At 45.6% G+C, this 13,199-nt stretch overlaps 1 non-coding gene across 1 annotated transcript; it reads right to left on the bottom strand.

Moving 5' to 3' along the window:
- Positions 1-10,786: 10,786 nt before the first annotated feature.
- On the bottom strand, positions 10,787-10,871 carry TRNAR-CCG. Its single transcript has one exon. It is a non-coding gene; the product is annotated as a tRNA-Arg (tRNA).
- Positions 10,872-13,199: the final 2,328 nt, after the last annotated feature.

Here is a 13,199-nt window from a genome sequence, read left to right as displayed (position 1 = left end):
CTCTGGTCAGAAGTGACTGGCTTGTTCACTGCCATCTAGTTCTTTCACCTTGTACATCGAATGTCTAGATGTGGGCTCTTAAAATTGCTGATCATCTACCTAAACGTTAGAGTCTCTTTCTCTTGATCATTCCGAGGATATTAGAGCAGAAGAGAGTGATAAAGTGGGTGTCAGATCCCCTTGTCTCAATGGCTTAAGCAATTGATATCATTGGGGCGCCCGGGTGGCTCAGTCGGTTAAGTGTCCCACTTGGGCTCAGGGCATGGTGTCACGGTTCGTGAGCTCGAGCCCCACGTCGGGCTCTGTGCTGCCAGCTCGGAGCCTGGAGCCTGCTTCCGATTCTGTGTCTCCCTCTCCCTCTCTGCTCCTCCCCTGCTCACACCTGTCTCTTTCTCAAAAACAAATAAAGATTAAAAAAAAATTTTTTTTAATAAAAAAAATCGATATCATTGATGAGATGGAGTGGAAGCTATAACATAATTAAGGAAAAGAGGAACCTATGTAATTTTGGAGTAAATAGTGTGCTGGTGGATACTCACTTATCTAAAAGATGACAGAATTGCTTTGGAATGAAATATCACACACATGGCCCGGCCAAAGAAATATTACTCTACCTTTCCTCAAAATGGCTGATGGCATTTAGTGTGTCGGCCCATCAGAGTGAAAAGTCAGCTTATCTATTATTCTCAACGATTAGTAACGAAAAGATGTATTCACCACTAGCTTATGGTGGGCATGGAGTCAAACCTAAACCATGGCGCCATCATTTCCCTGAGAGCTGTTGGAACCAATGGTTTTGAGAAAGACAGTGGAGAGCTTTTCCTAGTGAAGTTACGAACTTTTCCGAACTAGTGGCGAAAACGCTGCCTTCCACACACAGGCAAGTGGTTAGACATTTTTGGCACAACTCAGGGGCTCTCACTTGAAGGCTGGAAAGAAGAAAAGAAACGAGCTGGTGGTGAAAACCCACCTCTGTAGTAAGAAAAGCAAGCGCTCGTGAGTAACAACCCATTGTAGGTACTTTAACGTTATTTCTCAACCTCGTAACAACGCGAAGTAAATGTGATTCTCGATTTCATAAATCAAGGGTGTGTGATATTAAGTAACGTCCTCAGGGTCACAAACGTTTGGCTCCTTTTCTTTCGTTCCATGTTTGTGGAATTCAATTATAAGCTGCCCGAAGGCAGATTCTGGGTGTGTTTTCCTCGCCACACGGGACCTACCATGCAGTTCAGACCCTACTTATGGGAGGCACTGCGTGGTCTGGATATAAAAGCTTTCAAGGCAGTTTTCCAGCAGTAAAGTCATGTGATAAGCTGTGTTATTCATCTGTTGCTGCTAACAAACTACTCCAAAACAGTGGCTCCAAGCAATCAGCATTTATCACCCTCACAGATCCTGTGGAATAGGAAGCCGGGAGCACCTTACCCGGGGGAGTCAGACTCAGGGTGTCTTGAGGTTTTGTAGTTAAGACATCAGTGAGGCTGCAGTCACCTGAAGGCTCGACCGAGGCTGGTGGATGTGCTTCCAAGATGGCGTGTGCGCGCGTCTGTGGGCAGGAGGCCTCTGTGCCTTGCCACATGGGCCTCTCCATAGGGCTATTGGAGTGCTCCCACAACATGGCGGCTGGCTTCCCTGAGAATGAGCAATCAAAGAAAGCAAGCGAGGAGAGGCCACACTTTTATCTCCTAGTCTTGGAGGTCACCTCCCATTACTTTAGGGGAGAGGAATTTGACTCAACCTCTTAAGGAAGCAATCTCAGAGAATGTGCAGACATATCTTCGAGCCCCCACATAAGCAGACTTTGGGTTTCAGAAAACACTGGTCTGGAAGTCCAAGAACGTAAAAAACACAATCCAATTTATCTAATGGAGCTAAAAATATGCCCACAGTCAACCTGTCTACACTAAATGTGATGAAGGTCGGGAAAGTTTGCATTTGTCAAAGATCTGGAGTCCCGGACATAATACGATATGTCTGAATAATATCAAGGTGACTTTTTAAATAATGTATCTCTAAAATATAATTATAGGAGTGTAGCATTTTTCTAAAAGGGTCAGGCTCACAGTCCGTACCATTATTCATGAGGACTCGAGAGAAAGCAAATAATTAAAACAGAAAAATAATGTAAAGATAACCTATTAATATTTATAGATATCTCCCCTAGCATGTACCAGGAGCAATTTTGTTATGACCCGAAACATCATCTCCTTGCATTCTTAAGCTTATAGCACCCCCAACCTCTGCTGTGTATTTTTCCAATCATGGAAAACATCTCACTTAACCTTTGAAAGGGTCCAAAGCCAGATGTGAAAGGGAAGGAACTGGATATTTGAAAAACTGAACAATGAAACTGAAGGCGAAAGGCAGAGGTTAAAAATTACCCCCAAACACAAAACAAAGAATTAATGGCTGGGATCAGATGCTCATATACTGGCTCAAACCCTAGATCTCTTTTTGTTTTTAACAACGTTTTTCAAACTGTTATTAGAGAAAAACACATTTTATTATAGAACACTGGGAAACAGGGAAAACTACAAAGAAGAAAACAATCGCCGCCCAGAATCAATTTACTGATTGGTGTGTTTCCTTCACATCTTTGCCTCGTACGTGTTTTTTTCTTAAATGTATTTGCCAGGCACTGTTCCAAGTGCTATAATCCTTACAATTCTAGGAGGTAGACGTTTCTGTTTTTTGTTACGTTTTAGTATATGTGCTGCCAAAGCGAGCACTGTTACGTTTTAAAAATAGGAGAATCAAGTCACAGACATAAATGGTCACTGTCTTGAATTCTCCCCGCTCCCCTGTGCCACGTGACCTAGCACTGCAATAAAGTAGGCTGAGCCTGCGTCCCTGCCCCCTGAGTCTGGGCTTGGCCAGCGGAAAGCTTGCAAACCTGACTGGGGCTTTAAAGCTTTAAGGGCACGTGCGGGGCTGGGCTTGACCTCTTAGGCTCCTGTGATTCACCAGGAGAAAAATACGCCTCAAGCAGCCGCTGCTTCGGGGAAAATGGAAAAACAGGGAGATGTAAAATCGTCCTGCCGGCCGGAGCCAAGCCCTCCTAATCCCAGTTGAGGACAACCAAGCTGTAGCTGACCCAAAGACCGGTGCCTGAAAAAAACAGACATTTGTTGTCGTCAGCTCCTGAGAATTGGGGGGTTATTTGATGTGAATACAGTCAGATTGTACTTTCCTTGGGCGATCTTCACGGATATTACACCACGCTTTTTATCAGAACTGTACCATGACTAGTTACTAGTCTTCATTGTGGTATTTATAAGCAAAGTGAATCAAATCGAAAAACTCGATTTTGCATGGTTGAAGGCGATAACAAAACCAATCGCTTATGTCAAATCGCGAAATATGTACAGGCGAGGGGAAATGTTAATCCAGTTATATGCAAGTTTCAAGTCAACAGCAGGTGGCTTGGGAACAAGAATAACTCACCTTCAGGCGTACCTTTTGCCTACAGCCTGCCTCGCTTAGGATTTCGGATGAAAACCAGTAGAAAAACTGAAACCAGTTCTAGCTGATGTTAAAGTAGGACAGAAAAAAAAAGACAGTGAGAAAGGAAGTGAAAAGAGGATGAGGAAGAGAGAAAGGAAACAGGTTTTTTTTTTAAATTTTTTAATGTTTATTTATTTTTGAGAGGGAGAGAGAGAGTGAGCAAGTGAGCGCCGGGGAGGGGCAGAGAGAGAGGGAGACACAGAACCCGAAGCAGACTTCAGGCTCTGAGCTGTCGGCACGGAGCCTATTGTGGGGGCTCGAACCCACCAACCGTGAGATCATGACCTGGGCCAAAGCCGGCCGCTTAACCAACTGAGCCACCCAGGTGCCCCAGGAAACAGGGTTTTATCAAGGCCTTGTTGCTGAACCGTTAACGCTAGGGTTTTATCCTTTGGCTAGGACGGAAGTCGACTTCAATCAGACTTAGTTATCCTCATTTCCAAAGCATTTTTCATGTTTTTAACATTTTCTGCATCTTTTATGGTATTTCAAAATGGATCTGATGTGAAACCCCACTGTTTTCTCAGCAGTAACTGAAAACATACTGACTCCATAGCATTGAAATTATTTTTAGAGTGCTGGAAAGTCCCCCAGCACAACAGAGATAACGATAATCATAATATTTGCAAAAGGAAGTGTTTGGTTGGGATGTGTGTAAGAGAAAGACACACACACGGACCAGAAAGAATTCACTAAGAACCAGAAGGACACAGATTTATTTTTGTCCCAGTATGAATCTACACAAAGAGTCTTTATTCTTTCAGTGGATCTTCTAATGCCAGTAGAGTCTGTATTAAGATTTTTCGGGCCACTGATGAAAGATACAGGAATGATTAATAAATCCAGATTCATCTCATAAAGCTTTGTAGATGAGATTTAAAAAGAAAACGTTAATCTTATTCAAACGGGCGCGCATTGTTATTCAAAAGAATAAAGCCTTTTAAGCAACTTTCTGGTGACTTGTTTTACACTTTATTCGAATTTTTGTTTTCATAATAGGCAGAAACTTTTGTCATTGTGGTAGTGAAGAAATAATTTTATTTCCTTTAAAGTCTCTGATGCTTCTGGCAAAGTGTTAGCGGTATTGAAATCATGGAATAAAAATGTCTTTGTCAACTTGAAAGTAACATTCGTGCTTCAATTCGGGAAAAATAAGTCCTGAAAATTGTTTCTGTTTATAATAGACTGCTTCAAACTATGGTTCTAACATAGCTGTTTCCACCGGAAATGTTGGGACAATGAGTGAAAGAGGTATGGCGTGTATGAGTGTGTATGAAAATGTACGCATCTGCAAAAACACAGGTGGCTTCAACACTAGAGAAAAGAGAAGGTTCTAGTAGAACGCATCATCCAGTTACCTACTTTTACTCCCGGAAGTAGATGGATCAGGAAGCTAATTAAAGGCTCCACAGCAAACCTGGGTTCCTTCCAAGGCAATGTCTTCACACGGTCATGTTTTTTTTTTTTGTTTTTTTTTTTTTTTTAATTTTTTTTTAATGTTTATTTATTTTCGAGACAGAGAGAGACAGAGCATGAACGGGGGAGGGGCAGAGAGAGAGGGAGACACAGAATCGGAAGCAGGCTCCAGGCTCCGAGCCATCAGCCCAGAGCCCGACACGGGGCTCGAACTCACGGACCGCGAGATCGTGACCTGAGCTGAAGTCGGACGCTTAACCGACTGAGCCACCCAGGCGCCCCACATGGTCATGTGTTTGTAAAACTTGCAAAGGCAATACATTTCACCCACAGTTAAATCTCTTGTCTCTTTCCATCACAGCTCCCCTTCCTTACATGGGGCGGTGCTGGCGACAGCCATGACATCTTTGAAATCTAAGGTGAAATCGAATTAGGCTGCGTGGGTTTGGTGGGATATATTTGTATTTTAGTCTTAAGTTATGACCCGCCGTCCTGGTGTAGGGATGGCTTTCAGGAATACTTCTATCTTCTCCTGGGGTGACTTACCCAGAATCATGACATTTAGGGCCGGAGACAAAAAAAAAAAAACAACATTAATGTGTGCTGTCATGCCTAGAAGCACCAGAAGTAGGGGGTAGTGGAGGAGACAGAACGTTTGAAATACAGAAAGCCAGAAGCTGGGCTGTGGAAAATCTTCCCATCACGAAATTAGTAGAATTATAGGTAGAAAGATTTAGTTCTCGACACCCTCAAGTCAAAATGGAAGTTCTCTCCCATCAGGAAGAGACCATGATAGCTCAGCGTATGCAATTATAAACTTACTATATGGTGAAATTACATATGTGTGTGTATGAAATATATTTCATATGATATTTATTTTCAAATACATGAGAACTATTTTCATATGATATGGATTTCACCACATAGGATATATATTTCATATATCATTTTACTATATGTAAAAAATACATATTACATCAATAGGAAGATGTATCATGTGTGTGATATATATTTGAAATCAACAGAAGTGATAGTGATACGGAGAAAGGAATTACGATTGAAGGATTCCTTTGGATCACAACAAAATCAATTTCCTTTGGATCACAACAAAATCCTTTCCTGAAAAGGAAGAAATAAATTTTGAATAGAAGTAATGAATAGGCACTTGGGTTGTTTGCTAATCCAGCTAATGAAAAGAAGTGAATCACATAAGCACAGATGAAGAAAATGAAATTTCTTGCCAATCCGATACGAAATCCTAACACCGACCACGATTAACACAGAAGCGGTATACCGCTAAGCAAGGACATTAATGCCAAATCGTTCAATGAGGGTCATCAGTTCAAAGAATGTTTAAGATCAGTTTCTGTACAAGGAAACTTGAAATGCCCTGAAATCTGAGAGCTCATACATGCAAGAAATTGGATAGGTTTTCCACGTTTGGGAACAGATTCTAAAAATGTATGCGACGTTTTTGGCAGTGAATGTCATGTCAACTTGAAAATGAATTGGGAAGCTGAAAATCAATTTCTCAACTATCAAGAGTTTTAAAAAATTAACCAAGCGTGCTAGACAGAGGAAAGACTTTCAATTTCTGTGACAGAAAACATGACAAAAGCATTGTCATTTGAACAACTGGTCACAGGAAACGCAGTTTAAAAATGCAGGAAAAAATGTTGTAGAGGTGCGCCAGGGAGTTAACCAACGTATGCTATTTTTCCAGATTTTGTGATGCTTTTGGAATTTGCGAGCTTTTATTCTATTTGTAATTTGTTGCAGTCTTTTTTTTTTTTCTCATTCCAAATCTGTATTTGAATTTTTACAACTAATTTTGAACTCGGAATGTCGTGTTCCTTTTTCTAACAAGGGGCCCTCAACGGGCGCCTGGGTGGCTCATTCGGTGAAGTGTCCGACTGCGGCTCAGGGCATGTTCTCACGGTTCGCGAGTTCGAGCCCCGTGTCGGGCTCTGTGCTGACAGCTTGGAGCCCGGAGCCTGCTTCGGATTCTGTGTCTCCCTGTCTCTCTCTGCCCCTCCCCTGATTGCACTCTGTTTCTCTCTCTCTCAAAAACAAATACACATTAAAAAATTTTAAAAAGGGGGGGGCCCTCAAAATCACGTTAGGCCCACAAAATCTGTATCCACTCCTACCTGCCCAACAGGCACGAGTGCATACATATGTGCACACGTGAGCACCCGTGCGTGTGCGCTTGCACGCACACACAGGCTCACGTCACCATTGCTCCTTCCCCAACAAGTTTTGGCAACAAGTTTTGCCGCCCACTGCAGACACTAGACCCCTAGGATATCATCTGACCCTGAGGGAGCTCGGATTCATCGAGCCCGGAGAACACCACCTAAGAAGCTATTGCCACTCTGGACAGACCACTGTGAATGAAGTTGGCTCTGACCCAGAAGATCTCTGGGGAAGCCTCCTTGTTTTCGATCCCAGGCACCTTGGGAGTTCTGAATGGTTTCTGGAGCGTCTGGGGGGAGTTAAGCTTGTTCAGCTCTCCAGAGCACCCTGGGGGCTACGGAATCCTCGATGGGTTCTCTTAACAAGCTCTCCTTCCCGGCATCTTCTGGGCTCGTGGGGACAGCCCGAGTGCCTCGACTCCTCTGAAGAGCTGCAGGTCCCCGGCTCAGAAACCACCTCACCCTGGGGAATGAGTAGCTGCTGGGTGCCCGGGGAACATCAGCGGCGAGGAGCTTTCCAGAGGCTCTCAGCGTTTAGCGGTTGCTTTGCAACAAGCTGGCAAAGCCCCAAGTAACCCAAGGGCGGGCTTCTAGGCCGGCTGTATACATGGAACGCAACTCGAGGTAGCGAAATGGCCCTGGGAACGTTTGCTATTTTGTAAGGCACCCCGCGGTACGTGGGAGCCAGGACTCACCCTGGGAAGGAGAGAGGGCCAGCAGGGCAGTGAACGTCCCCCTGAGTGGCGCTGGCGACAGAGCAAAGTTGAAGGGACGCGCGATCCAGATCTCGGCTCTCCTTCCCCATCTACACGGGCTATGCACCTCTCGTCCCGTTTCTTCGTGTGGCCCATGAAACCCACTCAAACGTGGATACGTTGCGGTTTCGCTGAAGATGTAGGGTAACAGGGACTCACCCGATCTGCGACGTGCCGAAGTCCTTTGAAAGCGTGCCTTGGGTGTGTGCTTTCCTTCAAAAGTCTTCGTCCGACCCCCACCTCCTTCTGCCCCGGCCCCAGGCAGCCTCGGTCCCCCAGCTGCCTCTCCCATATGCAATCCGAGCCTCTCCCCACAGATGTCGCGATGGCTGGTGTTCCGTCCAGGCACCACGTATCATTACAGTTCTCCGAATGGGATTTTTACCCTCGCAAGTCAACCTAAAACTTAATTTTCATATTCACTCCATACCGGCCCATAAAGGAAGTTTGAAAGAATTTATAGAAGGCGAAAGAAAAAAACAAAGAACCCGCATCATCATATCACTCACACTCCCCGTTGTTCACCTTGTCGCGAATCTTCCCCCAGATTGGATATCCACCAAAGTTTTTGTCTCTTTGTTTTTCACACGTGGTTTTAACCCCTCCGTGTATACGTGTCTATGTAGCGCTTTTTAAACGTGGATCCTAAAAGTTTTCCATGTTACCACATGGGCCTCATACACATTTATTTATTTAATGTTTTTAAACGTTTATTTTTGAGAGAGAGCGTGCGTAGGGGGGAGGGGCAGAGAGAGAGGGAGACACAGAATCCGAAGCGGGCTCCAGGCTCCGAGCTGGCAGCACGGAGCCCGACGCTGGGCTTGAACCCACGAACTGCGAGATCACGGCCTGGGCCGAAGTCGGACACTTAACCGACTGAGCCACCCGGGCGCCCCACGCCTCGTACACATTTAAAGGCCCGCATGGCACACCCTTAAGTACCCAGTCCATATTGATTTACCATATTAGTTTTCCACTGCTGCTATAACAAATCAGCACAGATTGAAGAGCTGAAAACAAAACGGATTTATTACGTGACCATTCTGGAGGGCAGCCATCCGACGTGGGTCTCACTGGACCAAAGCCCAGGTGTCTGTAAGGCTGCGTTCCTTCTGGAGGCTCCAGAAAGAATATTTCCTTGCCCTCTGCAGCTTCTGAAAGCCACCTGCGTTCCTCAGCTGGTGGCCCTTCCTCTACCTTCGAAGCCAAAAACATTGCTTCTCTCTGTGCCTTTCTTCGACTTCTACTTTTAAGAACCCTTACGATTGCGGGAGCATCGGGGTGGGAGGGGGGCGCTCAGTAATCTCCCTGACTAGCAATCTTAATTCCACCTGCAACCTTCATCCCACGCAGCCCCACCTCCCCCACCCCCCAGTCATGTCAGGTGACATATTCGCAGGCCCCAGGAATTAGGACGCAGACCTCAGGGTGACCATTATCTTGCCTTCCATACATAACCACTTCTTATTATTGGACTTCGAGGTTGTTCCTCACTTTTGACGAGACCATTGAAATAAATGTCATTGTTCAGTTTGCTTTTTCCCTATTTGGTAAACCAATCTTTTCAGAGGCGCCTGGGTGGCTCAGTCGGTTAAGCGTCCGACTTTTGATTTCGGCTCAGGTCATGATCTCATGGTTTGTGAGTTCGATTTCATGGTTTGTGAGTTGGGCTCGGCGCTGACAGTGCGGAGCCTGCTTGGGATTCTCCCCCCCCCCCCCCCCCCCCAGAGAAATGAATAAACTTCAGGGAAAAAACCCGCAACCTTTTCTAGCTACTAATCTTTCTTCTTAAAAGGAAACATGACGGACGTGTGAGCGTACAGCTGACACCTCAAATCGCATATGTTGCCTGGATGGCGAAGTGGAGAAGGAAAAAATCAGAAAATTAATTTTGTTACGAATCACGTTGAGAAAGAACACTTTTTTGAAAAATCTTTCAAGTGTCTTTGTTTTGAGAGAGAAAGCACGACTAGGGGAGGGGCAGAGAGAGAGAGAGAGAGAGGGAGAGAGAGAGAGAGGGAGAGAGAGAGAGATTCCAAGCAGGCTCTGCACGGTCGGTGCAGGGGCCAACGCGGGGCTCGAACTCATGAACCGTGAGATCTCGACCTGAGCCGAAACCAAGAGTCAGTCGCTTAACCGACTGAGCCCCCCAGGCACCCTGTGAAATTTTAATTATGGTTTCAAACTGTAATTTGCCTCCTCCCTCACTCCTGCAGGCCCCTGGCCTCCATGCCCTCTGCCATCGCACAGGCAGGCTCTTACTGCGCGGCCTTTATACCGGCTACTTCATTCCCCAGGAGTATGCCGCCCCACACATCCACCGTTTTCCTTCTTCTCCTCCAGTTTTTTGCTCAAACACCTCTGCGAACATCACCCCCGGGGACCGACCTCTATAAAATTGCACGATCGCCGTGACCGCTGGAGTTCCCTACCCCCGTCCCATTTTCTCCCCTATCACCACTAGAATATAAACTTCAAGAGAAGGGATTTCTATTTTATTTGCTGCCTTGTGCCCGGCGATTAGGATGGGGTCTAGTATGTATTATGGACTCAATAATTTTATTAAATGATCGAACTGTTTTAATGCAGTCCAAGCATGTTATCCGTTGGGTGGTGAAAAAGACTTACCAAAAGACTCTTTTTTTAGTAGAATGTTCCCCATTAAGGCATACTCTTGACACATGATTTGGACAGCGACAGGCCCCGGGAGGAAAGCAAATCAACACAAAAGAGAAAGACGTCTGTATTCAAAGAGCAAAAGTCTAAGGTGAGTGTGTCGCCTTTACTCTGATTCTTTTTTTGTACATTTATTCATTTTTGAGAGATAGAGACAGAGCATGAGCGGGGAAGGGGCAGACAGAGAAGGAGACACAGAATCCGAAGCAGGCTCCAGGCTCGGAGCTGTCAGCACAGAGCCCGACGCGGGGCTCGAACCCACGAACCACGAGATCATGACCCAAGCCGGAGTCGGACGCTCAACCGACTGAGCCACCCAGGCGCCCCGCCTTTACTCTGATTCTTAACTTTTTTTTTTCATGTTTATTTATTTTTGAGAGAGAGGGAGAGAATACGAACGGAGGAGGAGCAGAGAGAGGGGGAGACAGAGGGCCCGAAGCCGGCTCCCTGCTTGTCCGCACAGAGCCCAACGCGGGGCTCGAACTCTCGAACCGTGAGATCGTGCCCTGATGGATTCGTCTTCGTGAAGTTTCCACGAACGACTTTTGATTGTCCTTCCCACACAAGCAGTGTGGACTCAGCACCGCCCCGCTCTGCTCGGACACGCTGTGATTTTACACTCGTGTGTGTGTAACTGTTGTCTAATTGTATTCCCCTGCTCGGCAGCTGCTAGCCCCCAGCTTCCTGGCTGTTTTCTCAGCTTCCTCTTCCTTCTGCTCCTTCCACTCTGGGCCCATGTTATTTCTCTTAAAGCAAGCTTTCAAAACATCGAGACAGATAAAGATCTGAGGACCATAACTCTTGTATACTCCTTAAGGACAATCGCTTTTTTGTCTTGGATCCTGTATCCCTAACAATGAAACTGTGCCAAGAATCTATTTCAAAAGCCAAGCCAGGATATATCCCTGTGCGACTCGCGGCAGATAAACAGCTTTCAGCTTAATCCCAACAAGAATAAGCAAATGGACACCGATACTCGGTTTAGCATTTCACTAACGTAATCCCTTTCCTGTGCAGTGATACTGTTCTGTGACTTACGTGTGTGTGTGTGTGTGTGTGTGTGTGTGTGTGTGAAGGACTGTGGTTGTGGGTAGATACATATTTATTCTCCTGGGATATGAGGCTTTTGGTTCTGGGGGCATTCAAGGGCTTTTAGAAAATGCATGTGAATGTTCTAGCGAAAAAAATCATAGGTCATGCTTATCTTTGGTGAAAGCCACATGTGCACTGGATGATTTCTCACTCACAAAGATAAATCGTCTCCTTCAAGTCGAGCCCACTGCCAGGGAAGTGTGGGGGGAAGTTATTCCAGGTGGTTTCAGCCCAGGCCTATCTTGTTGCACTCCCAGCTTGCGTGCCAGCTGGGGTTGAGATGAGAGGAGACACAAAGGGTCCGCTTGAGGTCAATGCCAGCCCAGGACATCCGATTTGGCCCCGGGTTAATTACTGGTGGGGAGAAGTTGGCCAGTGCCAAGAGAGTTCTCCGATTAAATGTGAATCTGTACGTTGGGCAGTTTGTGTGGAGACCAGAATATGGAACTGGGAATCAGGGTCACAGTTGTCCAGTTAACGGTTCTAGATGTGAGACTCCTCCGGTAGATCCAAACCAAGGTTGGCAAGACCAAGGACAATCTATGGGATTGATAGTATTTCAGTTTGAGGATAAATTTAGAAGACTCACAACCCCAGATATTTGGAAAATGGGTTTGATTCCTCTCCAAATGATACAATTAGCTTGAAGGGAGGAGGAGTGACAGTGAATGATTCGAGAGAATACCAAGAATTCACCATAAATTACTGGTGAATTACTGGAAATTCTAGAAAGTTTATTTTAGGGTGACAACTAAGGAGGGAGCATTTCTTAATTCCGGGTCTACATCTCTCCCTGGGTTCCTGGTGTGCGGTAGGAAAAGGATGGTTTAGGCAGCAAAGGGTTCATAGGAAGGAGAAATTGGCCGCACAGATTTTGAGGGGAAGAATGGAGTGGGGCATCTTTCCAGTCAGTACAGGCTACAGAGAGACGGACAAATCCTGAAAGCAAAGCTACAAGAATAAGGAACATAAAGTAGATGAAGAATTACCCTTCTCTCCTCCAGCTAGTCTGACTTCTATTGGCCTCTCATTAAGCAGCAGCAAATCTTGGTTGTTGGCATTTTCGGGAAGATGAGCATTTTTTCCATTGAATTCTTTCGTGTTATCCCAAAGTCCCCAGGAAAGAAAACTAATATACTTTCATGAGCTTTATATGAAAGAATTCAGAAAGTCCAGTAAAAATATCTTCAGAATGCAGAGCTTTCCATGACATTCCAGATTTATCTCAGACCCGCCAGGGGAAAACTTGTACGTATAGAAAAAGTGATGGGCGTGGCCCGGCGATGGGCAGTTTTTAAGAGACTGTATTTACTCGGCTTCTTTTTTTGTAAGGAAACAGGTTGAGTGGATGGTGAGGTCGTGCATGGGATGACCCTAGAGAGCAAACACTGTCAGGACAGAGAAACTCTAGGGATGTCCCCTGATCTGCAAAGTGTCAGACCCGCCAGTGGTAGAAATTGCTAGCAAAAAGAATCCCCATTGATCCATCCTGGCTGGCCCCATCCTAGGGCTTCAGGTATCTTGTTGGCACGAATACCATTGGCAACAATTAGCGTGG

This window comes from Lynx canadensis, chromosome X (genome assembly GCF_007474595.2).
Source record: "Lynx canadensis isolate LIC74 chromosome X, mLynCan4.pri.v2, whole genome shotgun sequence".
Lineage (NCBI taxonomy): Eukaryota > Metazoa > Chordata > Mammalia > Carnivora > Felidae > Lynx > Lynx canadensis.
Note: the sequence above shows the minus strand (reverse complement) of the source record. Positions and strands in the feature narration are given on the sequence as shown.